This window comes from Panthera pardus, unplaced genomic scaffold, assembly GCF_024362965.1.
Source record: "Panthera pardus isolate Hobbes unplaced genomic scaffold, ASM2436296v1 HiC_scaffold_17, whole genome shotgun sequence".
Classification (NCBI taxonomy): domain Eukaryota; kingdom Metazoa; phylum Chordata; class Mammalia; order Carnivora; family Felidae; genus Panthera; species Panthera pardus.
Window position 1 is genome coordinate 50,848,761 of NW_026526732.1, and position 23,557 is coordinate 50,872,317.

At 43.0% G+C, this 23,557-nt stretch overlaps 1 protein-coding gene and 1 long non-coding RNA gene across 6 annotated transcripts in view; one reads left to right on the forward strand and one right to left on the reverse strand.

Moving 5' to 3' along the window:
• Window positions 1-23,557, forward strand: part of FYN (FYN proto-oncogene, Src family tyrosine kinase) — a 215,591-nt gene that overhangs the window by 24,035 nt on the left and 167,999 nt on the right. For 2 of the 4 annotated variants that reach the window (XM_053904567.1, XM_053904559.1), the window contains exon 2: window positions 4,380-4,419. The exons of 1 other annotated variant lie outside the window; for it this stretch is intronic. The gene's annotated coding sequence lies outside the window, so the exon portion shown is untranslated. Of the gene's footprint in view, window positions 1-4,379; window positions 4,420-13,067; window positions 13,417-23,557 lie in introns of those variants that run through there. One more of the 4 variants, XM_053904563.1, reaches the window with a different exon arrangement.
• Window positions 1,982-9,712, reverse strand: LOC109263557 (uncharacterized). 2 transcript variants are annotated; one of them, XR_008422918.1, is made up of 3 exons: window positions 9,630-9,712; window positions 4,699-4,960; window positions 1,982-2,291 (listed from the first exon to the last, which is right to left on the reverse strand). It is a non-coding gene; the product is annotated as an uncharacterized LOC109263557 (long non-coding RNA). The 2 variants fall into 2 exon arrangements; XR_002078273.2 differs by having other exon boundaries at window positions 9,531-9,706.

The window sequence follows — 23,557 nt, forward strand, 5'->3', positions numbered from 1 at the left end:
GATGTGAATAGATGTGTCGAGTAGCATGCAGATGTTTTTTGGCAGGTCGATGAATATTTTAAATCTTTTGCAAGTAGTAAGAAGGGTTGAATTGGAAATAGAGAAGATTCTGTGGCAAGAGAAAAGTAGATTTCATTTCTCTCTCAATCTTCCTTTTCTTGAAATAATCAAACAAAACCCAGAACGATGATTTAAGTCTTGGATTTGTCATATCCCTCAAGTCTCTTTCTTCACACAGGAGTTGTGGTTATGACTCTAACATATTGAGCGTCAGTTTCTCAGTCATATTTTTTAAGTGGAAAGGAAACACTGGCTAATATTAAAAATAATAGCAGAATCTCCAGATTGGATCTTGGTCACTTATTTATAGCTAAAGACACAGGATGAAATTGAAAGAAAGGTCAGCTTCTGGTTATTTATGTGGCTTGTGTGGTATGTGGGCACACCCTGCATTTCTGTCCTCCAGCCCTCCCCCCAACACACACCCCTACCCTACGTGCAGCTTGAGTCAGCTCTATTGGTCAGTTCTTCATCAGTCACTCTGTCACCGGCTCTCTTCACCCTTCACCCCTCCATCAGCAGAGCTGAAGCCCCTGTTGGGCTGAGCGCTGCTCTGGAGCAGGGAAGACCAGGACGCAGGAACTGTGTAAAGTGCTGTAAGAACACAGAGGAAAGGAAATCTAGTTCTGCACGGAAGTGGGACCAGAGGAAAACAGGAGTGAAAAGGTGATTTTTGTCCTGGGCCCTGACAGCTAATTAGGAGAAAACTATACTTACCCAGCAGAGTTGGTGAGATCAGAATGACGGTGCTTAGTCCTGTGCCAGGAAGATGCTGGGGGCTGTATCTATTTTCCTCCCCCTTCCTGGGATAGAGGCGTGTAGAAAATACACTGGTAAGTGCAGGAGTATGCCTCTCACAGGCTGACTTCTTAGCTGGCCTCTGCCTCAGTTTCCCACCTTTCTCCCACCAGCCTACCTCCACACTCGTAAGTCCCTCTCTGCCCTGTAGGACTACTAAGCCTCTTGCCATTCTCTGAACATGTGGCTGACACTCCCTCTGGTTGTTTATTCTTGTGCCTGCACTGTCTGGTTGTAAGGTCCCTGTGGTGGGGACCAGGGGGGACGTCCCCTGGGCATTTGGAAATGGGAGAGCAAGGAGTTGGGGGGGCTACAGGAATGGCTGCATCAAGAGAACTCAAAGTCAAAGCCTTCTCAGTTTTACTTTTAGACTTTCCTCTAAAAATGAAGGTCTCTGTGTATTCTCCCAAAGATAGAGGATTTGATCTGATCTAAATAGTTGGGAGTAGTTCATTTTTGACCAGGGTCTTATGCTTTGGCTTTCATTCCTGCAGGCGGTCACACATTTGCAACATTCATGGATCAGCCTTTTCCGCTTGGGAATCTGGGTCACTTCAGTCATGTTTCTCAAACAAAACATTAGCACTACTTCAGCAGGAAGAATAAAAGCATGGAAAATGCCCTAATGGCCACAAACCCACGATTGAATACAAAGTCAACTATTGAAAATGTCTGTATAACTATATATGTATATCGGTCTATTCGCAGACACACACACACACACAGAGGAGGAGGGAGGTCTCTTTTGCCTTAAGCTTTGAAAATTTAAAACTTGAATATTCCAAAAATTTATATTTAGAATAAAGATAAAATAGCATAATCGGTCAATTTTTAAAGAATGATTTTTTTAAATTTTTTTTTTTTTTCCAACGTTTATTTATTTTTGGGACAGAGAGAGACAGAGCATGAACGGGGGAGGGACAGAGAGAGAGGGAGACACAGAATCGGAAACAGGCTCCAGGCTCTGAGCCATCAGCCCAGAGCCTGACGCGGGGCTCGAACTCACGGACCGTGAGATCGTGACCTGGCTGAAGTCGGACGCTTAACCGACTGCGCCACCCAGGCGCCCCAAAGAATGATTTTTTTATGTAAGACATTTAAATAAAAGGTACTTCTGTTTCACTTAAACATTTGATGACAAAATTTATTCTCAGCTTTGCAGAAGCACACCCTTTAAGACAGACATAACTGGTTTTAAAATCAAATGCCACTCTTCATCCTAGCAAGGTTGTCCTGTGAATTTTACTTTTTGGCAATTTTATTTCACCAAACCATATCCTCTTTGAAACAATGGAGCTGATGCCTAAAAATATCTCAGGCTGTGCTTGCTGGGAGGCTTTGAAGTTAAAGCTGTGACATCCTTCTGGTTTATGGCTGCAGGATGATGCATATATGTATTGTCTTTGTTAATTAACTCCATCTGTTTTGTAAGCCTGAAAAAGAAATTGGATGAAGCTGCATATATGTATGGATGGATAACATTCCTTTTGCAGTAGTTAGCTAGCAGCTCCAAACAGGTTTTCAGTTTTCCTTTTGCTACCAGTTGCTAAAGTGCCATGGAGCTCAGGCTCATTTTTTTTTTTTTACGTTTATTTGTTTATTTAGAGACAGAAAGCATGAGTGGGGTAGGGGCAGGAGAGAGGGAGAGAGAATTCCAAACAGGCTCTGTGCTGTCTGTGCAGAGCCCAACGTGGGGTTTGAACTCGAATCATGAGATCATGACCTGAGCCGAGAGTCGGACATTTAACTGAGCTACCCAGGCGCCCCACTAAGGCTCATTCTGGAAGAGCTTGCCGTTGAACGGGGTTATCTCATGTGGTTGCACTCGTGCTGTATGCATGAGAGAGGTTAAGTTTCGTTACTACTTTGGGAAAGGGTAGTGATTCTGGAGGTGTTTCTTTTTCTGTGGCGGATGAAGGAATCTTCCACCTTGCAAACAGAAAAATTCCGTTCTGTAAATCAGAATGACAGCCTTCCTAAACTTCTTTGGGGAAGTGTTCAAGAATGGAAGTCAGACTTCCACTGTATATCTGTTCCCTTTGGTGAAAAGTTCTCCCGATTCTGAATTACTCTTTGCTGGTGATAGGGAGGCTAGTTAACATTTTGAGACAATGGGGATTCCCATTTTTTACAGCTCAGCAGTGTCTGCATCCCTAGTGGGTTAGCCAGGAGAAAGGCACATATTGACTTGTGGCATCTCCTTGCTTGGGACAGGACAGCGTGTCAGAAGCAAGGAAGAGATGGGGTGATGTGGGTTGCTAAGGTCCGGGCTGTAGTGGCATGCTCATTAGCACATTCTCTCCCCCGAACCTCGTGCTGGTTCTCCTGCATGTCTGCAGTCAGTTCATGATTTGAATACCCATCTGCGGAAGACAATATAGGAGTTTCTCATGCTCTTCCCCATGGTCATTTTTTCTTTCCTTCATTCTGAGTCATCTTTGATTAAACAAAACAAAGATGTTACTGTTAATTATGCATTCTTTGCAAAAATTCTTTTGTGTGTGTTGGGGGGAGGGGTGGTTTTGATGGGGATAGTAATTTATGATGGCAGTCTTTTAAACCATGGACCAGGATGCCAAGAATCATAATGACAAAAAGTGTGAGTCTCTACTCAGAGAGGAAAAATTGTTGCTGCCTTTTTATTCACATTCCTCAAACCTTTTACTTTCTGCCCTAACATATTGTTGTCAACGTAATTCCATTCAACCATTTTGATTCTTTATCATCATACTAAAACTGAAGCTTTGTTCCAACAGCTAAAATTGCAAATAATAAGCGAGGAACCGTAATATTGGCAGGTTACAGGCAGAGTGCATGAGCAAACTGGAAAGGTGCCATCCCGCTCCTGGCACTTTCAAGATTAATGTGAAGTGGGCAGGGGTGCCACAGAATCAGCACTCTACTTTGCCAGGGGTTGGCACAAGGTTCTAAGGTATTCCTGGGGCCTAAGTTCCGTGGACAAGTCGGTGCAGGCTGCTGGGTTGGCACATCTCCCAGAGAGGGGAACTCCAGCTGATGGGAAAGAGGGGTCATCCTAAGAAGGCTGTTTTGACAGTGAGGCCCACCCACAGTCAGACAGGAAGTGGGGCACATGTGGGTTGGGGGCTAAGGGAAGATTTAAGCCAAGAGGTGAGCTGAACAAGATCTTGGAAGACTCTTTTTTTTTAATGTTTCCCAACTATGGATGACCTGTAGGCACTGGAAAGAAGGTGTGCATGTGCGTGTGTCCGTGCGTGCGTGCGTTTGTGTGTGTGTGTAAGACCTCCATCTGTATCTTTCCTGGCTTCAGAAAGTTAAAATCTCATGTTGGCTTCCTTTGATGGTACAGGGCCAGGTCTTTGCAGTTGCAGGCAGGTGTTTGTGGCAACTGTGACATAGCAACAATTGTGTGAACGAGAGAAAAGTTGTGGGCAAATTGATTGTCTGCAGCAAATGGAAATTCTATGGTGGTACTTTGTGGGAGGTTTATAGGAAAAGAGCGCTCCGTTCTCTTTTGATGTCTGTTTTTTTTTCTTCTACAGTTTTTTGAAGAAGCAGGATGCTGATCTAGACGTGGAAAAAGTAAGTTGACAAGTTTTGCACTGAGAGCACATGCCTTGTGCATTAGAAAGCGTGTCCCATTGGGACCCTAGACTCGGTGACTCTGAACTGGAGATTGTGACTCTTGAGTCTGTAGGTTTCTAAGAGAGGTTGAGTTGGAGATGGAGCGAGCTGGTATGTGAAATAGAAAGTCTTGCCTCACTTAGGTGAATCTACTATTTTCTCCCTTCTCTTGGTTGTAACACTCAATTTTGATAATTACGGGAACATGTGTTTTAGCTAGAAGATGTACCTCCTTACCCTAGAAATAGGATGGAACAGGTGTCCTGTGGCTGATGAGCCTTCAGGGACTGCTGAGGGGTGGGTGGCACTCTATCTTCAGCCTGGTTTAGAAAGGTCCCCTTCAGTCCATCCGGTTTTGGTTTTTCTCCCCTCTGAGATGACTGCTACTTTCCTCTGCCCTAGTTGTACCTTGGAATTACAGTCACTGTGTCACAGGTCATTCTTTCATTCACTTACCATTTTTTTGATGCCCACTGGGTGTTAGACACCATGCTGGAATCTGTTGAGACAAAAATGAATTCGACAGACAAGTACACAGGCAATTATTGTACAGTGTGATACAACTGTGTGGAAGGGGCTCTGGCTCTGGGAGTGCAGAGTGAGGCCAGGCCATCCAGAAAAGCTCCCTGATGAAGGGCATGTGTGAAGGAGCCACACACTCTATTTCTGTAAACACTGGTTGAGTCTTCTCTGCTTGTACTTCTCTCGTCTCCCAGAGACCTTGGGTTTCCAAGAAAGGCTGGACCTAAACGGGCCTCACTAGCTACCCGTGGGATCCTTTGCTGCCCTAATCTCCCCTACCCAATCACATCGCCTTGGGTGTAATTTTTCAGCAGGTCTGCGTTACATTCTTCCATCCCTGGCCATTCAGGGGCTCTACTTCATCATCTAAGAATGACTTGGGGTTCTCGTTTTAAATTTGTGTGTAAGACAGTTCTTCTCCCTGAACTAGAGCCATTCTGTATTCAGTCAGTGTACCTTTAAGTTGAGGAAGTATACTGACTGAAACCTTATTCTAGAACGATTATGAGCAACCCCTGACCTCTGACGCACGTAGCCCCCCACTTTCTACAGAATGGCCTGTGATCAGTGGTGGCCTTTTCAGCTCCTACAAACCAACGTGACTCAGGGAAATTGAAAGGCTCTACTCAGGGCTAGATTGGAGGGAAGCCTTCTTGAAATCCTGGTGTGCTTGCGTTTTGGCTGTGGAAGCCAGGGGCTGGCAAAGGCACTCCATAAGTGAGGTGGGGGGTCAGCACTGCGGCCCTCCTGGGCCACAGAGCCTTTGGGTACCAGGAGCCACCTCAGGGTGGTGTAGTGCAGACCAGCTATAATAGCCAGAACCCTGGGGGACAGTTTAAGAGATGCCTGGAGCTGTTCCAGGTTTTAGGGCTTGCCCTGCCTTGTGCCACTCAAGCCGAGGTGAATCCCGGAGGGCCAGCGAATGGAGGAGGTGGGTCTGTTAATTCTGTTCTCAGTACATCCCAATGCCAGGCAGACAAGAGGGTTCAGTAAATGGGGTGGGAAGTCCCGAGTGGTATGAATTAGGTTCTCGCTTTGGCTCTGCTGTTCACTTGGTCTAAGACCTTAGGCAAATCTTCTCTCCTATGTGAGCCTCATTTTTCTCATTAGTAACATGGTCCCTTTTCCAGGATCAAGTAAAATTCTTCATTTTTTAACTTAAAAACACAAACCACACATACTTGTTTTCTGACTTGGGCTTTGTACCAAAAAGGATAAAGGGCTGTTAGCCACGAGTCTGAAGGATGCTTAATAAGGCCCACCGGGGGTTGGGAGCTCCTTGAAGGCACAGCCTTGTCTGTTGAATGTACCCTCAAGCACAACACTGGCAGCAGTGAGCATCTGATGAAGGAGTGAGCAGTGTGATGGACCCTGCCGTGTGAGTTGGGTGTTTGTAAGTACTGCTGGAATTCAGAATGAGAGAAGCTAAAAGTGAGGTGGGAAATGCTTCTTGGACTGCGGGAATTTGAGCTGCATGCAGAGGACTCTGCCTGTTGTACCCTCTCGGTCATGTAGCTAATGACCTGGAAAACACTTAACCACCCTAGGGGAGTTCACTATTTTAAAAGTTCTAATTCAAAAGTTCCAATTCCAGAATTTTTTCTAATGCTGATAGAAGGCTGCTGAGCACAGATGTATAAACTATTCTTTTTGCTTGTGTTTATGTATCTGCCAAGAAGAATCTAGACTAGAGTGTACCTCCATTGTATAATTAAGTGATATCTGTTGGCCAACCCGAGAAAGAAAAAATTACAGAAGTCATGGTGTGTTTTTTTCTAAATGTATTTTTGAGTTTTCTCTTTCAGTTGAACATTTTTGTGAAGATAGAACTATGAATGTAAAATATGCTTTATCTTGATGTGTCACAGCTCAAAGCTAAATCAACATGAAGTCTGTAATTATTATTATCTATGGTTTATTGAGCATTTACTACATACTGAGTGCTTTCTATGCATCACACTTGACCATTACAGCACTCTTGTGAGGCAGCCGTATCCCTTACCATGAGTTGCTTGAGGCACCATGGTAATAGTAAGGGTCCTAATCATATCTGTTTCCAGAGCTTCTTTTTCTCATACCCTACCTTACCTTGGAAGTGATACTATTTGAGACAATATATTTGTGTGACCTCTTTTTAAGAAGTTTTGTGAGTAACAAAAAAGCAGTGTTACCTTCTAGAGGAGTCTTCCATGACACTCTCTCCCATTCTAGATGGGGTTGCCCTGCTACCATGCACTTCTTCATAGCTATTGTTGTATAGTTATTTGTGCAATAACTGTCTGGTATCTGTGTTCCTATTGAACTGTAAGTTCTGTCAGGTCTGAATCCTTCCATGTGCCAAACCTAATGCCTGGTTTCTAGAATGCCCTCTTAAAAGGTTGACTACAGGCATGAATGAATGACACATAACCAAATTAGGGGGTAATAAGAGTCCTTGAAAGCCACTTTGGTAAGTGGCAGAGTAAAAAAATCTGTGTATTCCAGAAATCATGTTTCTCTTCTCCATCTCTAGGTTTTATCTTGGAAACCATGCTTGTTAATAGCATTATATGGAGATAAGACTTCCTTGGCTTTCTCTTCAAAAATACAAAGTCTCAAGCAGACAAGTGAATAGATAGTTCTTAAGAATGAAGTCTCCGTGCAAGCAAAGACAGTCAAAAGATAAAAGAGGGAGGAGCATTAAGAGCACAAGGGAACCAGTAATACTGTTTTTGTTTTTGTTTTTGCAGAGAATCTTCTCGAATTATTAAGGGATACACTTCCAAGTTTGGTTTACATAAATCACTGATTTAAATATATACCGTTTATCTTCTAAAAGTAAAACCCATACTCAACTGAATTTTAAAGAATGTGTAATCAGGTTATGTCAGAAGGACAAAAATGTACTTTTTAAAAAGCAAAGCTGGTTAAATTGGCTTATCTTTTTTGGTAATTTAAATCATGATTTAAATGGCTTTGATTAAAATAACATCCACTTTGCTCCTAATGACTTTCAAGGGGCTAAGGAGAGAGGTTTGATTTCCACATTTCCTGCATGGCCTTTGTTCTGCACAATTGAAGGTGTTTTGGCACTTGCCTTGAGAGAGACCCATCCTTTCTGTAGTCTCAGTGAGACCAAGAATTCCTGTATTGCTATTCCGCTGTTTGCAGGGTTTAGATAACTGCCTTCAGGCCACAAATAGGCCACAAATACTGCTGTCTGTTTGATAGAGTGGCCTCCCCAAGTAAAAATTGTCATGCAAAAGAAAAGAAAGTAGAATGCTTTAGAACATGTCCTTCTCCCCAGTGAATTCCTTGAAATGTGTTTATCTGTAAATGTAGAATGTACATAGAGTTGCTCCATTTTTCAATATTTCTTTTGTTTTAATAAGTCCCAAGAGAAGTCATAACAATATCCTAGGTTCTTACCGTGGAGCTGATAGTTTCTGTAAAAAAAAAAAAAAAAAACCAAAAAAAAACAAAAAAAAAACCAAAGTGATACTAAACAATTGAGGGTTCAGAATTTGAGACTGCATCTGGAACCAAACTTTAAAGCCATGTGTATGCAATTCCTACATAGCTGGTTGAGAAGAGTGGAAAGATTAATTAAGACAAGATTTTTCTTTAGTAAGAGGAATAGGACTTCCAGGGGCCAACAGGTCAGCTGTGCTTGCATGGGGAGTCCCAAGGCTTGAGAATGCTGGTCGCTGGGAAGGCATGAGGATGTGTCTTCAGGGAGAACGTATGCGTATGGGGGAGGCGTCAGGGTGTAGCGTCTCACTGTGCACGTTTTCGATAAGGAGGCAGAAAGAGTAAAGAGGAAGAGGGAAGAACAGCCATCAAGAGAACTTCCTGCCCTCTGTAGAAGCCATTGCTTCCTGAATGGAGTGGGAGGGCTCCTTAAGTGGGTGTGGGGACTGGAGAGGGCAGCCCAGGTGTACAGATGGAACCCTCCCCCTCTTTGGCCTTCTCTGATCCACACTCTTAGGGTTGCCAGCCCCAGGGCCTATGGGATGCCCAGTTGGCTCCCATAGCCACGCCTTGCCCCAGCCTCCATACAGATTGACCCATTCTCTTGGAGGAGATTGGGCATGGGGAAAGACCAGCCTCTCTATGCCCAAGGAAAGGCTGGGGGTGACCAGGGATCAGGAAAAGGGAATGGCTTGGGTGCGAGGGAGGGGGTTGTTTGGGAGGGAGGAACTTGCACAGAGTTCTCTTTTAGGTTGAAGAGCAAACAGTTTTAGTCGTGCACCAAAAGCAGTTGTTATGCATCACCCATGATAACTGACCAACTTTCTTTTATATAAATCTCTGGCTTGTAAAACTGCCGCTGTAGAAGAAACAACACGCCCTCTGCCAATTTGAATTTCCAAGATCAAAAAGATCCTTCTTGCTAGACATTATGAACTCAGGCAGGCAGTGATGACCATTGGGAGAGCTACAGATAAAAAAATTTATGTTGTGATTCAAGGAAAGAGTTCAAACATTAGGGTTGAATTGTCTAGCCTTGGATGCAGAACACATAATTCATTTGTCCCTTGAACATGAATAAACACCCGGGGGCTCACCAGTGTCCTAGGCCACATGTTCTCTTCCTCAGTTGCTCTGTTTTACATGTGAGGGAAATGCAGCTCAATAGAAGTGACGTGATTTGCCCAAAGACTCACATCGAGAAGTGACAGGATCCACAAGTGGCACTCAGACCTGGAGCACCCTTCTGTTTCCACTCCACAGTGGATGTTCTCTTGTACTGAAGCCCAAAAGAGCAGAAGACAAATGAATCATCACCAGCCTCATGTAATTTAACTGGTAATTTCATACGCATCTTTCATTTTCTCTTCTCTAAATTTAAAGGACTTTCACCCTTATGTGCGGTTTTAAAAATAGGAATGATGTTTTGATCAAAAAGAAATTAGAAACTTAAAGGGGAACCGCCTCTTTAAACCTGACCTGGTCCCACCAGGTGGTGCCTGTGGGGTGACAGCCTGAGAGTGACTTACGGGATGGGGGATGGCAGTCCAAGGGAGGCCTGCAGGACACTCTGTGGCCTGTCCCTAGGCTGGGGTTCATTTTCTTGTCCTCATCTTAGTAGCGTTCATCATCTGCAAGGGGGGAGCCGGACACTGCTGGGAGAAAAGCAGCCTGCATTACAATGGAGAAGCAAGACCGCCCCCCCCCCCCAACTCTGTAGGCTTTCTCCTGTAGTCACGAGGGGCTGCATAATCTCTTGCCCTGCAGCCAGGCCTGCTGGGTAGAGGCTGGAATCATTTGGTTGTCTGCCTTTTGCATAGACATACTATCTGCTGCAGTCTCCTGTGAAGGAGACATTATTAGTAAAATATGTGTAAAGAATGGCTTAGAAGATACCTTTGTCACTGCCCCTAAACACTTTTAAAAGCAGAGCTGCACCTGTTTTGAGATAGTATGGGATAGGCCATCAAAAATACATAAAAATTCAAGCTTTGCCCCTAAAGAAGGTTATTACTGCCCACACTGGGCTACAACAAAAGTTCAAGCAGAAAACCTTAGTATTAGTTTGCTGTGGTTGCCATAGCAGGTGACCCCAAACTTGATGGCTTAAAACCACAGACTTATTCTGTCATGATTTTAGGAGTCAGAGTCCACTATTGGGGTATCAGGGGTGCATCCTCTCCAGACGCTTTGGAGGAACCCCACTGCTTGCCTCTTTCAGCTCCTGGTGTCTACAGGCATTCCCTTGACTTGGGGCCACATCACTCCAGTCTCTGCCTCCGCCTTCAAATTGTCTTCTTCTGTGTGTGTCTGTGTCACATCTCCCATGCATCCCACTTGTAAGGATGCCTGTGATGGCTTTTAGAACTCACTGGATAATCCAGGATAAACTGCTCCTCCCAGGATCCTTAACTTTATCATACTCTATCATGCTGTGTGAGGGGACAGTCACAGATTGCAGGGATTGGGAAGTGAATGTCTTGGGGAGGAGAAGTGGACATTTTTCTGCCTCTGTCTTCTCTTTGACAATTTCTACATTTTTCATTTCCTGAAACATAAAGCTTATTACCACTGGTTTCACAATTATTTCAGTGGGGTTGATTTTCCTAGAAGGGGCCCCTCAGGAGACCTAAGAGCCCATCTGGTCTCCCAGGCCTCAGAACAGGCAAAGCCATGCCTGTGTTCTTTCTCAGATTGGGGTTGATGTAAGGATGAAGAATCATGGGCTCTGAGAGCAGGGAGGAGCCTTCAAAATCATAGCCTTCCAGTCTTAGGGGGAGACTGAGGCCCAAGATATAAGGTCACTCAAGTCAGGAGCGGAGATGGGACCAGCTCTTACTGCTTCAGTCCACCTCTTCCACTGCTGACCCCAAGCTGTCTCGCCATATAAGCCCCTCAGCCATCCTTCATGTGGCAGCTCGAAGCACCTGAGAACTCCATCCCTGCAAATCCCCCTTTTCTCGGCCAGCAGCCCTGGTTCTTACAAGTACTCACATTACTTAATATCAGAAATCCCGTTGTTCTGGTTGCACCCCCCTGGAGGTATCCCCTTTGTATCATTGTCTCTCTAAGAACATAGCTCTCAGACACGAACAGTACTTCTGAGGTAACTTGCCCAGCATAGGGTAAGGACTGTACCCCTGACTGTTGGATCTTGTGAGATGCACGTGTTTTCTGCATCATTATGTGTTACCCTTAGGCGAATCAAGGTCACATCTCCACTCTGTTGCACTTCCAGCTTGCACTGAACGTGGGTTCAACAAAAATCCTTAAGACTTTAAAATACAAATTGCTTCCAACCTCTACCTTTTGCCCCTACCAGATAGAAGAGCCAAGTTTCTATCAGTAGCGGTATGGGATCAGCTTGGGACCCCGAGTAGATTCCAGATAGGGATTCACAGAACAGATACATCCACAGGCTGGGGCATGCTCATGGAGATGTAACCAACAGCAAACAGGGCGCACTTAGGACGTAGACAGTTAGGTGAGGCATAAAACTGGAGAAAGTCTTCCATCAGTGGCAGTCTAGATGGACAGATGTCTGGCAGAGGAACTGGCCAGCTGAGCAGGCCTAGGGGTAGATAGGAGCACTGGTGTACAGGGATGAGACTCCAGCCAGGAAGCTGATGAAAAGAGTTGAGTCCAGAAAGACGAGTTAGAGTCCACTGCCAAAATAGGGGAGGGCCCAAGATAGGAGCTTGAGACCAGAGAGTAAAAGGAAGCCCCCAGTCTGAAATCAAGAGTCACAGCACTGATGTGTATCTGAGGCCTGGAGCCTCACCCACTCAGAGCCTGGGGTCAGGGGCCCATGGCAGAACTTGTGAATAGGGCTGAGTCGTCCCAGCTAAGCAGATTAGAGGGTGTAGGGCAGGCGATGACACCCTCCTATATATGCACAAATGATTTTTTACCATTGAAAGTAGGGCCTTATCTCTGTTAATTCTTTGGGTTCTTTTTTGGTTGTTGTTTTGGTCAGTTTTGGCAGTATTCCAGCCTGTTGAAATGTTTTCAAATCTCTGTTCATTCCTCTCACTAATTGTCCCCTCAGCCGTGAATTATTTGTGATCCCCTTAAGCACATCTCGATGAAAACGTTACCAGGGATAAACCTACAAAGCCCCACTGTGCGAGGACCTCCCTCCAAGCCAGTGTTGCTCTTCTGTGATGTTAGCACCCCTGGGTGTGGTTGCTCACTTACCTCTGAGGCCCTCAAACTGAACTGTCACTTGGCCCAGCGTTTCCCATCTCACTCAGCTATGCTTTGAATGACTGACTGTCAGATGCTTTGCTGACATCCAGGTACTCTGTGTCTATAATCTACTCTGACAGTCCTGTGAAAATGCCCTGAGATAGGGCAGTGCCTCAGGAAGGGAGAGTTGGTAGGGTGCTTGGTTATTCACAGCTTTGAGGGCAGAGGTCCCCGGTTGTTCTCACTGATGTCAGCGGGTGTCAGTTCTGAGCCCCGCTTTCCATAACACGCTTGTGGGTGTTAGCCCGTGGGTGATTCTTGAGGTGAGACCAGAAGCCCGAATTCAGATGTGGAGCCCTAATGTTTGTTTCTAGGGTTAGCCTCTACTAAAGAGGCCTCCTTTGCTGATTATGTGGTCTGCGAGGAGCAGGCCCCGCTGTCGGGTGCATAAGGCTGCTTCTTGGAAGATGTAGGGGTGTTCATTAAGTTGTGAAACATACCACGACTGAGTGTAGTCCGCGTGTAAAGTGAGGGAAGGGAAGTGGGATGCTCTGTGGATCGTTTGTGTTAACAGAAGAAGGGGGTGAGACAACAATTCATCTATTTGCATAGTCCTTCCACATAAGACTGCCAAGACCAAGTGAGGTGGTTTCAGGGTCAGTCACGAGGCAGCATGATGTAGTGGAAAGAGTGTGTGGGCCTCAGGGGCCTGAGTAAGTCCTGCTGTGCCACCGAAGAGCCGTGTGATGCTGGCTGCGCAGGAGGCAGATGGTCGAGGGAAGAGGTGCAACAGTGGTGAGTGTCTGAGGGGGGCCGCGGGGCGCAGGGAGGGTGACACAGGAGGGTCCCAAATGTCTTTTTGTCGTCCCCTCTTTCTTTCGGGCAGTACCGGCCAAGGATCGGGTCACTTCCAGGTGTGACATGGGGCAGAGACTTGGGCTAGAAGAATGGGCCAGGGAAGCCCCATTTCTTTCCACGACATTATTTTTTCTACTGCTCTTCATCAAGACTTAGTGCCACAGTAATTTAAAACAGATGGGACCTGTGTGTGTGTGTGTGTGTGTGTGTGTTTGTGTGTGTGTGTGCGCGCGCGCGTGCGTGCGTGCGTGTTGGGGAGATGATTTTGTTGATCTTTGGAGGAATGTTCTGAAAAGTAGTCCTAAACGGGTGGTATGGGAAGCAGTAGTTTAAAAAACTTTGCCTATTATACAGTTATTAAATAAGGGAGAAAAACATTCTGTTTCCTTTACCAGAGAGGTGCATCAGGGTGATGCTTATTGAAAAAAAGTAAATTGATCATTGGGAAAAGTTTGAACAGCCCTCAGGTATTGAACACGAAATAACTTGTGAAACCTACTCACGAAGTTTGGAAGTCCTCACGGTGATCCACAGTGAAGTTTTAGGGATGGGCGAGGCCTCACTGACAAAATGTCAAGAGTGCTGTTTTTCGTGTATGACCCATGAATTGGAAGAACAAAAAGACTTTTGACAGTTACCATAATATTTACTGTATTTTCTCATATTTGGTATTAATAAATATTGGCTACTAGCCAATCATGTAACTTTAAAAAAATTTTTTTAAATGTTTGTTTATTTTTGAGAGAGAAAGACAGAGCACAAGCAGGGGAGGGGCAGAGAGAGAGAAGGAGACACAGAATCCGAAGCAGGTTCCAGGCTCCCAACTGTCAGCACAGAGCCTGACGTGAGGCTCGAACTCATGAACCGTGAGATCATGACCTGCGCCAAAGTTGGCCGCTTAACTGACTGAGCCACCCAGGTGCCCCGTAACTTCTTTCTTCTATTTTTACAGTGGCTTAGAGGAAAATATAGTTAGGCTTCCATGTTTTCTAGGTAGTAAATGAAACAACAAGATGTTATGTAATGTTTTTCGAAGGAAAAAGCTTCAGAAACAATTTCAGAGCCAACAGGGTAAGAGGTATCAAGACAGGAAAAAGCACTTGTTTTTTGTTGTTGTTGTTCTTGTTTTGTTTTTTGGTTTTTCTTTTTTCAGGTTTTTTTTTTTTTTAATAGGCTTTACTTTTTTGAGCAGTTCACAGTAAAATTGAAGGGAAAGCCCAGAGATTTCCCATATACGCCTGCCCCCACACATGCACAGTGTCCCCTACTGTCAACATCCCCACCAGAGTGGTACAGTTGTTATAGTTGATAAACCTACATAGACACATCATTATCACCCCAAGTCCATAGTTTACATTAGGGTTCACTCTTGGTGTTATATGCTCTATGGGCTTGGATAAATGTGCAATCATGTGTAGTCACCATTAGACTGAGTATTTTCACTTAACAATCCTCTGTGCTCTGCCTGTCCATCCTTCCCTTGCCCCTAACTTCTGGCAACCAGTGATCTTTATTTACTGTGTCTGTGGTGGGCTTTTACAGAATGTCATGTATTTGGAATCCTACACTATGTAGCCTTTTCAGATTGACTTCTTTCACTTAGTTATATGCATTTAAATTTTCTCCATGTCTTTTCATGGCTTGGTAGCTCATGTCTTTTTAACACTGAATAATATTCTATTGTCTGGATATACCACAGTTTATTTATCCATTCACCTCCTGTAGAACATTTTGGCTGCTTCTAAATTTTGGCAATTATGAATAAAGACACTCTATAAACATCTGTGTAGAGGTTTTTGCATAGATGTAAGTTTCAGCTCCTTTGGGTAAATACCATAGAGCATGATTAAAATCACTTGCTCTTTTGGGAGCGAGGGGAGGGTAGGTGATGGGTATTGAAGAGGGCATCTTTTGGGATGAGCACTGGGTGTTGTATGGAAACCAATTTGACAATAAATTTCATATATTTAAAAAAATATAAAAATTAAAAAATTTAAAAAAATAAAATCACTTGCTCTTTGAACATTAAAAAAATTTTTAAAAAAACCCTCTCTCTCTGCCCCTCCCCTGCTCATGCTCTGTCTCTCTTAAAAATATATAAACATTAAAATTTTTTTTAAATCACTTGCTCTTTGTTGGAATATAGAAATTGTTTTATATTTTCTTTTGGGGGCAAAAGCCCAAATCACTGCATGCCATCGGCTTGTTTGTATGTAAATTTAGGCAGCTGGTATTTTACCTGATGCTTTAACCCATAAGTATCCATTGCTGTATCTCTATTCAAATTCGAGTGGCGAATGACAGAGTTTTGTGTTTTCTCTTATATCACTGTATCTCCTGGCTCCATGATTATCGAAAGCTCTCTTTGCCCAAATTGATGGACTTGGGCCAACTCTGATGCTTTTCTCCAAAGGGCCTCTTTTTTTTGTTGTCGTTTCTCTTTTCCCACAATCAGATCTGAGTCAGGTTGTTACCTTTCACTTTGGAATCCCCTTCGCTGGCTTGGAAGTTCAGACCTGTGTTTCAGTTCCGATGTTTATCGCTGAATTCAGCATCCGCTGTTGAGACATCCACGGAGCTCGGCCTCCTGGCTGTATCATAGTGTCGTGCCCCTCATGGGCTGAGGGTAGGGTTTGCTTCACGGTATCCCAGCACCTCTTTGCATAAACCAACCTTTCCTGACTTTTCTTGTGATTTTTTTTCATATTCATTCCTCACCTAGCATGTTTTCTGTGATCAAATGAAAATTGTCCCATTAAAGTGAAAATGGAGATTTTTTTTTTTTATGTTATAGTGCAGATGGTATGAAACATTTCTGAAGAAAATCAAGTCTCCTAAACTCAGATCTCTAGGACAGTGGTTAAAATTTCGGTATTTTTTCCACAAGTAGTCTACTTAAATAAGGGAGAAAAACCAGTGTTAAAAACAAAAACAACTGTTTGCCAAATTCAATTGCTTTTGAAATAATTTATCAGTTTTGATTTTTGAGCAGGAAATAGGTAAAACTTTTAGCTTAAACATTACTTAAGTAGAATAAATTCAATAAGAATTCTTATTTTGTCTAAATTAAGGCCGTGGTACCAAGATCAGGGGCTCCTGAGGAGGTCTTCTAACTGCAGTTAGAGCAGAAAAGTAATCTCAGAGCCCACCCTTAAAAGAGGTAAGAAGATGCAGAACTATTGTTAAGGTTGGGAGCCTGGGTGTCTGAGAGACGGGTGGAATTGAAATTATTTTGGAGGAAGGAAGAAAGGGTGGCTTGGGGAAGTCGGGCCGGTTAGCAGTAATGCAGTGGGGGAAACTTGATAAGCTTCCCAGGAACACAGACACCCTGTGGTTGGGTCAAGTGTAGGAGATCGAGGCGAGCACTGCTAGAACTGCCTTGAACTCCTTGCTGTAACAGAGCAAAGAGCCATTGCACTCTGAGTGGTGTTTCAGGTCCCCCTGCAGTGCAATTGACACCACCTTCTGAGCGAGGCATTACCACAGAGTTTACCTGACCATCAATGGTGGCCTGGGTGAATGCTCATGTGAGTCTGTATAGAGAATAAAGGACACCATGTTGGGTCTTCAGTGGTCGTCATGTTTGATTGGAGTTGGACAGAGAAAGCACTCAAGTCTAAGACAAAGGTCTGAGCTGAGGGCTCCACACAGGGTCAGAATGCCAGGAAGGAGGCACTAAGGAAGGTGGGTCCAGGACTCAGAGTAACATGGATGATGATGATGATGATGATGATGATGATGATGTCTACAAAGGAATATATATATGCATACAAAGAAGTGTGTGTGTGTGTGTGTCCATTATATGCATACACAGAGAGTGGAGTGGAGGGAAAGAGAGAGTAAGAGAAATACAACACCTGGTACCCATCCTGCAGCATGAGAACTGGAATATCACCAGTATTTTGCAAATCCCTATGTGTTCCTCCCTGGCCATACTCCTCTCTGTGGTACCACTGTTCTGAATTTTGTGTTTGTCATTTCCTGCCTTTTCTGTGTAAGTATGTTTCCCTATGTAATCTATTATTAAGTTTTATTTGTCTTGGGCTGTGTGTGTATGTATATGTGTATGTGTGTGGAATTCTTATACCAATTGCTTTTTTTTTTCAATTGTTTTTGGGTTTTTTTTTTTTTTAATGTATATTTATTTTGAGAGCGAGAGAGAAAGAGCGTGTGAGCACAAGAGGAAGAGGGGGAGAGAGAGAGAAAATCCCAAGCAGGCCCCACGCTCAGCATAGAGCCCACCAGGGACTTAATCCCACAGCCGTGAGATCACAACCTGAGCTGATATCAAGAGTTGGATGCTTAACTGACTAAGCCACCCAGGCACCCCAATCGATGATCTTTTTAAAGATTCATCTCTGTTGATGCATGAAGTGACATACATGAAATTCACTTATCTCCACTGCTATCTGGTCTTGCATTGTATGAACATACCACATTTTATGACAGTATTCAGTCACTGCTCAATGGACATTTGGGTCATTTCCAATTTTGCACTATTTTAAACAGTGCTACTTTGAACATCCTTGTATGTGCATCCTGCTGCAAACAGTTTCTCTAGGATAAGTGCATAAGAGAAGAATTTTGGAGTCTTAGAGTATGCGCACCTTCAACTTTACTGAAAAATACCAAATTGTTTTCCAAAGTGGTGATATTTGTACATTCCATTTGACATTCCCATGAGTTAACAGATTAACTTCTAAGAGAAGGGGAAGTCTAAAGGAAAGATGAAATGCAGGATTAGCTAAACATTGCAGAGGAAAGGGATATCATTAGGGGCTGATGAAGTACAACTTCCCGTCTAAGTGTGGGGTAGAGAGAGCTAGGGATATGAAGAAGAAGAAGGTTTAGGTTTTAAATAACCACTGTGGGTACAGTGAAAGGCTGGAAGATTATCTTGCATGGACTGTAGTCAAGTTGTCATTAAGTGGCATATCCCATCTCAGTAGGAATGAATTACCCAGTTCTCTCCATTTGCACTCAGTTTTCCCTGATCAGCAGTAATCTTTAGTGCTATATCTGGGGAGCAGATAGATGTTTCCAGGCATTTAAGTGTGCTGTTTCTATGTCAAACTGGGTGGCACGGATCCTAATAAAGTTTTCAAAGCAGACGTCCACACAGAGGCACACAAATGTTTTGGATATTACTCTCCCCCAAACATAGGCGATTTTTATGACAGCCATACTTTATACTTTATAAATTCAGTAAATTTACACAGGGTTTGACATTGCTGTTTCTTTTACTTCAGAGGGTTATTTGATGAAAACTCAGAGCTGCTCTGCTGTTACTCACTTGACCTGAGAAAAATGGGTGTATGGCATTTTGAGTAGCAAATTAACTATGAAATATGACACAGCCCTGGGTGAGTATGTTGGTCTCATTTGTAAGTTCTGACCACTCTGACACAGACAGGTGATCGGATTTGTTTTCAAAGAATTTTCATTCTTCCAAATCTAGATTTTAGTGAGGATAACTTCTTTTGTTGGCATTCCTAGGAAACTGAAAGTGGAGCATAAACCATTCACAGCACATGTTCTCTGGAGCTTCAGAAGTGTGGCTCTTTTTAACTTGTTATTTTTGGGTCACCCTGCATTAATAGCATTCATCAGATTTATTTGACTCTAGGGCTAAGAGCTCAGTGATGGTGGCATTTTCAAAATATTTTAATCACAGGTTTTTAAAAAAATTTTTTTTAACGTTTATTCATTTTTGAGAGACAAGAGAGAAACAGAGCGTGAGTGGGGGAGGGGCAGAAAGAGAGGGAGGCACAGAATCCAAAGCTGGCTCCAGGCTCTGAGCTGTCGGCACAAGATCCCAACACGGGACTTGAGCTCACGAACCACAAGAGCATGACCTGAGCCGAAGTTGGATGCTTAACCGACTGAGCCACCCAGACGCCCCTTTAATCACAGTTTTTATCATCTGTTGATTGGCATTGTCTATCCGAAACGTTCAGTGGTGACCATACATATTTTGGAAGGCAGCATGGTATACTCAAAATAACACCATGCTTTGCCCCCCAAACTAGAAAGAACCTCCATGTTCCACAGTTTGAGGTTTCATTATGTAAACTATGACATGTCTACCCATGGAATATAATATATTAATGAAAATGATTAGAAAATTTGTCAAATAAGTTAGATGGCTACCTTGTTAAGTAGAAAAAAGCAGGATACCAAATTGTGGAATATGATGATCACATTCTGCAAAGCACAATGCATGTGTGGGAAGTGCCTTCAAAAATTATACCAAAATGCTAACATTGTATTTGGGTTATGGGATCATGGGGATTTTTGTCTCAGTGTTTGTTAATATGTTTATATTACTTTTATAATAAAATTAATTAAAAGGATGGACTTAAGAGAGATCAATTGGAGGGCACCTGGGTGGCTCAGTCAGTTAAGTATCCAACTCTTGGTTTCAGCTCAGGTCATGATCTCACCGTTTGTGAAGCTTCACATCAGGCTCTGTGCTGACAGCATGGAGCCTGCTTGGGAATCTCTTTCTCTCTGCCCCTCCCCTGCTTGCTTTCACTCTCTCTTCTCTCAAAATAAATAAATGTACTTAAAATAATTTAAAAAAAGAGAGAGATCAATCTGGATTCAAATTGCCACTCTGCCATTAACTGGTTGTTTGACCTTGGGCAATCTACTTAACTAGCTTCCTCAGGAGCTAAAGAGGTTATATCTACCCCCACCCCCTACAGTTTCTGCTAGTCAAATGAGGTAATATTCCCAAGCAGGCCCCAGCCCTGTCCCCAGTGCAAGTAGCTGGTGTGGTGGTTCCTACCCTCTCAGCTTCCCCTTCTCTGGTGAAATAAGCTTTGCCCAGTACACACCCAAGAGCCATGAGTGATGCTCTTTTATTATCTCATTTCTACTTTGTCCAGTTGGGGCCTCATTCTGATGTCAGTAAACACTTCTGACCTCTTGGAACTTCTGTTTTAGCAGTGACAACTGATGGTTATTTTAGAGAAGTGATTGGTGAGTAAGAATGCTTGGCCTTACGTGACAGGAGGGGAAATTTGAAGAACTGGACTTCCTGAAAGTTCTAGAATTTCAGCTGTTCAAATATATATATTTGATTGACAGAAATAATGCTTGCTAATTTGAGGACATCCTTATTTTTTTCCTTTTAATGTTTATTTGTTTTTGAGACAGAGACAGAGCATGAGCAGGGCAGGGGCAGAGAGAGAGGGAGACACAGAATCTGAAGCAGGCTCCAGGCTCTGAGCTGTCAGCACAGAGCCCGACGTGGGGCTCAAACTTGTCCGCTACGGGATCATGACCTGAGCCGAAGTCAGATGCTCAGCTGACCGAGCCACCCAGGCACTCCGAGGACATCCTTATTAACATCCCTTGGTTAGCAAAGAGGGAACACATTATAGGCTTGCTCACAGGCTGGTGATTTTCCTGACTGCCGAGTTCTTCTAAGAGAAAAATACAAAAAATATATAAGAGAAGATTTAGCAGGATCCCCAGGGGCTATCTGTGAGCCCTAAGATGTTACCTGAGCTTTATGATGATATGATATGATCATGTTCAGCAGTTGGTTTAAACAGGGTCAGAGATGCTCGATAGGATCCTAGTTTTTAACTTATTTCAGTGTAAGTTTATTCAGATAGGAAGAGGAAAGCTCATTTCTTTTTTTTCTTTCTTTATTTTATTTTATTTTATTTTTAAGTAATCCTTACACCCAAAGTGAGGCTCGAACTTACAACCCCAAGATCAAGAGTCACATGCTCTACCAACTGAGGCAGACAGTTGCCCTGAAAACTCATTTCTTTTTCTTTTCTTTTCTTTTTTTTTTAAACTCATTTCTTAATAGTAATAGCTAGCTACAGATTGGCCAGGTACTGGAAAATGTCATCTTGCCCTGGTTTAGGGTACACTCTTAGCAAAGGTCCAAAAAAGATGCTCGTATTCACGTGGGCCCAAGTCATGCCATCTACTTGGACCAGTACTCAGATTATCTGAGATCTCCTCTAGACTCTTCGACTTACAGTCTATAGACAGGAATACATTCCTGACCTACTCAAGGCTAGAATCCAGGACTGTGCCCTCCCAATTCATGTCCTGTTTGGAATAGCAGACTCTATGTCTGCCTCCAGCTGGCTTTGTACTAGTCGCTGGACATGCTGAGCCTGACTTTTGTTATAAGAGGAGAGGTTTAATCTGTAAGTCCAAAAATTCATTAATTCCTTTGGGTGTTTCTTTTCTTTCTTCTTCGTCTTTTTTTTTTTTTTTTTTTTTTTTTTTAACGTGTCAGCATCTTGAGAGGTACAAGTAATTGAACTATAGGAAATCAACTATAAATTCTTGTTCCTTCAAGTTTGAGGCTCTGAATCTAAGCCCTCTGTTTTCTGTGGATGGCTTGGTGGGATCAAGATCTTTCTGGTAAGGCCACAGCTTCCCATGGTGCAGTCTTCATGGCTCTACAAAGGTCAAAAATGGCATGAAGCAAACTGGAACACAGTGGCAGGAGTTTCCTTGCCTGTGAAACAAGCCATTGTAGTCCTTTAAGAAGGAGAATAGAGAAAGAACAAGAAATGAAAGGCACACAGACTGGATGGGAAGAAGTAAAGTTCTCTTTACTTATAGTGACATGACTGTTTACATAGACAAATCCTAAGGAATGTATAAAACCACTTCTAGAAAGAACAAATAAGTGAACTTAGTAAAGTTATAGGATACAAGGTCAATATACACAGATCAATTATTATTATTACTATTAATATTATTTTCAGAGAAAGCACGAGAGGGGCAGAGAGAGAGAGAAAGAATATCTTAAGCAGGCTCCATGCATAGTGTGGAGGCCAATGCAGGGCTCCATCCCACGGCCCTGAGATAATAACCTGAGCTGAAATCAAGAGTCTGACGTTCATCAACCAACCAAGCCACCCAGGCACCCCAATCAATTGTGTTTCTATATATTAGCAGATAATAGGTGGAAAATGAAGCCAAAGAAACAATTCTATGTATAATGGTAACAGAAAAACTTAAAACAACTTAGAGATAAATTTAACAAAACTGTCAGTTGGTGCTATCTCTGAGGGTACTTAAGGGTAATGGGTGCTAACAGTCCCTGAAGGTTCCCCAGGGAGTGGATATTGTTTTTGTAGCTCTTATCATTTCTCAAGGGAAAAAGCTGTATCAACTTGGATAATTGTTGTCTGGCATCATCAAGATGTGGATTGTAATGTCAGTTTGTATTCAGTAAGCTGTACAGCACTCTTAGGGCCATTTCATAATTTATCTGATAGCAAGCATATCTCCTTTGCACTTTGGGTGTAGAGTGGTCCTGAGTGATTAACGGGGCCGGATTAAATCTCAGGCATAAGATGTTCGCTCAGAAAGTTGTGATTTTTCTTTTTTCTTTGTTCTTCTCTCTAGGGTGTGATGAGGCATTTAATCCATCAGACAGCAGGAGGATCTATGTAATGAATTTTTACATGCCCCGGTCATTTTAATGTAATCGTCCTTGTTTTAAAAGGCTTCATTAAGTCTATTGTTAGGATTGTAAAACTACCTAAGACAGACAAGAGGGCTTTTCCCATTTTCAGAATTCAACAGTTTTTTAATTGCACTGCTTTAGGTGAATGGTAATTAAATGGGTTGGGAGAATGTGCAATATTTATTTATAGTAACAGGCATGTCATGTATTTATACTCATTATTGCACAGTGTTCTTGATAACATCCTTTTGGGGGGGAAAGGGGTCATGACTGTTAAAAGTAGTTCTAATAACTGTTTTTTGGCAGGGCTTTGAATCTAGCTGTGAATATTAAAGATCCAGGTACTTTCGTATTAAAATACTATATACACAGTAAGCCTTTTGCAAGGAATGCACTTGCAAAATTCTAAATGTACTTTTAGCATTGCCAATTTAAAATATTTAAGTTAAATATATTTGCCAGTGTTAATGGTCTTTAGAGTGTTATAACGTACCTTAATTTTGATAAGATGATAGGAGAGCGACTATTCCTTGGTTCTTTTTTTTTATTATTATTTTGTTTATTTTTTAGTTTTTTGAGAGAGAGAGAGACAGAGCGTGAGCAGAGGAGGGGCAGAGAGAGAGG